Source organism: Aplysia californica, unplaced genomic scaffold (assembly GCF_000002075.1).
Source record: "Aplysia californica isolate F4 #8 unplaced genomic scaffold, AplCal3.0 scaffold00040, whole genome shotgun sequence".
In the NCBI taxonomy this organism is placed as follows: Eukaryota; Metazoa; Mollusca; class Gastropoda; order Aplysiida; family Aplysiidae; genus Aplysia; species Aplysia californica.
In genome coordinates this window covers 1,264,826-1,267,913 of record NW_004797310.1, presented here as the reverse complement: position 1 = coordinate 1,267,913, position 3,088 = coordinate 1,264,826, and positions in this window count along the sequence as shown.

Genomic DNA, 3,088 nt, shown 5'->3' with positions numbered 1-3,088 from the left:
ACACACACACACCTTTGCCTTTCTCATTTCTTTTCTTCTTCGACAATATTGTGACCTACTTCTAGCTTAGCGTGGCGACAGGGGCCGGTGTTTCTTATTACGCGGTAGGGGGTTTCCCGAAATCTCTGCAAGCGTCCCACCCCCTATTTTTCCCGCGGTTTTTCTCCTACCTCAGTTCTTAGGCTAGCGTGTGTGATATGACGCCGTTTAGGAAAGGCACACCTGCACTAGATACACCGGTGACGCTATTTCGGTGACGCTGCACTGGCCCCGCTGCGCGCTATCACAGGCAACCGTCTGTCGCCACCTCTGGGTAACATTCGAGAAATTTCTCTCCGCCCGTTTACCTTACCTCATTCGCGTCCTCGTCGTGGCTTATTTTTTAATCGTGTCAGCCAATCGATGTAATTGTCTTCAATTATGCGTCACAATTCGCGTCATTTATGTCTGCTCCAGTAGACACTGTGATTATGTACTTGTAGCTCTACTGAATGTAAACGCCCACGTCATATTCCTTCTTTGGGCGACTCGTTCTTTTTTGATTTTCTGTCGCACGGATATTTTGCCAGGTATATTATTTTAAAATAAAAACGCAGGTGCAAATAGATGATATTGCGGTTTATCCCGTAAGTAAAAACAGGTTTATCATCATAAAAAAATTAATGGAAATGGGGAAAAGACGGTCTAACTGTAATATAATTCATCTTTATTGCAATCAGTCTCTCTTACAAAGCTTCATTTACGCGATATGATAGAGAGACTTGAAAATATTTTCATAAGTGCGGGCAGATTTATTACGTCTAAATGTAATATTAATTTTCCAGATATTAGGCCTAGCTTTGTAGCTGTTTCCACGGGGAAAGGGGGGGGGGGCTGTCTCGCTTTCTCGCATACTGTAAAGTAAAGAACGATTCGAAGAGGAAGAGGACGGACTGGGTTTTCGGGGTTGTAACGTATGGCGAATGCATCAAATTTTCTGGTGCCTGCTGTAGCAAGCCATAATATATAAATTAGGCCTGATGTACAGGGTGCATTGCAACAATAAAGAAAGAGCTTTGTGGGGCTAAAGGGGGAGAAGGGATATTAGGCGGGGTGGAGTGTTAGGGACGAGGAAGGGAAGGCGTTGAAGAAAGCACTAGGCCTAACAGGTGTGTTATTGAAAGATGTCAATGGTACAGGCCTTTTACTAGCTCTACAGCCAATCAAAAACCGTCTCAGGGCCTGCCATAAGGCCGTAAGCTCATCCCGTTATGAGCTCCTCGGAACATTGAGAGCTTCGCGGATTCAGCAATCTGCGCTGTGTGCTCTATGGCGTAAGCCGCCACCTGCCCCTACCAACGCACCGTGAGTCCTTTGTCTGCCTGTCTCTATCCTTCCCTCTGTCCCTCTCCCTCTTGCTCTATCCCTCTACCTGCTGCCCTTTGATGTAGCCTACTCTAGTTTACTTCATGTGTTTGAACCACTGTTGAGAGATTTTTTTTCTTTTTTTTTTCGGTTATTTTCCTTATTCTTTCTTTTTTCTTTTCTTGGGTTGTTTTTTTTTTGTTGGGGGGAAGCGTCCTTTGGTGTAGCAGAGTTCTATTGTGTTCATGTTGCGCAGGTCTTTCCTAGAGTGTTTGTTGTAAATCTTGTACCTACCGTCTCGGTCGAATAAAGACAGAGCGATGCAATGAAAGGCAGTGGGCTTCATTTGATATTCAAAGCTTTCTGGAAGTGGATAAAACCGTTTCTTTGTTTACTCCTTATCTATTTCGAGGCCCGCAGTTTCTTTTAATACAACTGTTATTGTTTTATACTGCAACTTCTGTTGTTAACTTTTTGTTCTGTACTCTTGCTGTTTCACGGCCATACATTGTCTGTATCCATTGATACTCAATGAAAGTTGATAAAAATTTAACAGAGCTTCGCTAAAAGGACAGGTTGACACATTGCTTAGATAGCGAACCCAAACAAATAGATGGAATTACAGAGGTCTGTTGTGTTTTAAAGAACAACGGCAATTCTTTGACGAGTGGAGAAAAAAAAAAGGAAAGAGTTTCTGAACAAAGGGCCGGGTCACTCTTCTACCTGTTAAGGGCACCCGATCGCTTCTCTCGTGAGGCCTGTTCATTCTTTGCTGTTAAATATCGACCCTGGTCGCTTTATTAACCCTGGGTCTTTATTAACCCTGTTTCTCTCTCCCCGCATTGCCCCGGGGCAGCGAATTATAGAAGACCTGCCTTCCCTACTCGCTCTCCTCCCTACTCCTTTTGGTTTTCCGCTACATTAACCTGACGCTTCCTCTCCCCTCCAAGTCTTCCCCCTCCCCTCCCTATAACTTTACCCCCCCCCCTGCCCTCACCTTACCCCAGTCCTCTGCAACGCTTCTAATTCTAATCTCAATGCTTGCTACCTGTCCGCATTGCATCTGCTATCTGTTCGCTCCTGCTAAACAGGCTAGGCCTATAACGGGAAAAAGGTCCTAGCAGGTAGTCCTAACAGCACGGGTCGCTGGCGAACGGGCAGACGGCCACCAGTTCCAGAAATCCGTTATTATGAACTTAATCGACAACTTCGTAAGAGCCCACAGATGGGAATCTGTCTTCGTGATTTCACTAGCACTATGGTCTCTTTCCTAGAATCGTGCTCCCATAAATATTGAAGCGTTACAGAGAGTTTTTATTAAAGCTGTTTGCGAGACATGGGCCCATATAGGGAGCGGTATTCATTATTGAGATTCTTTTTGTTACCGCACGTGAACGCGTGTGCTGTGGAGGGCTTGGGGCCTTAATGATTGATGAAGTCACAAAGTCTCCTAGTTACCCCCGACCGGGAGAGAGAGAGAGAGAGAGAGAGAGAGAGAGAGAGAGAGAGAGAAGGACAGACAGACAGACAGACAGACAGACAGACAGACAGACAGACAGACAGACAGAGACAGCACTGACAAAGAGGGACAGAGAGAGAGAGAGAGAGAGAGAGAGAGAGAGAGAGAGAGAGAGAGAGACAGAGACAGAGACAGAGACAGAGAGAGAGATACATAGAGAGATAGAGAGATAGAGAGAAAAGAACACTTTTTCGAGAGAGGGGGGCAGAAAAAGAGAGAGAAAGT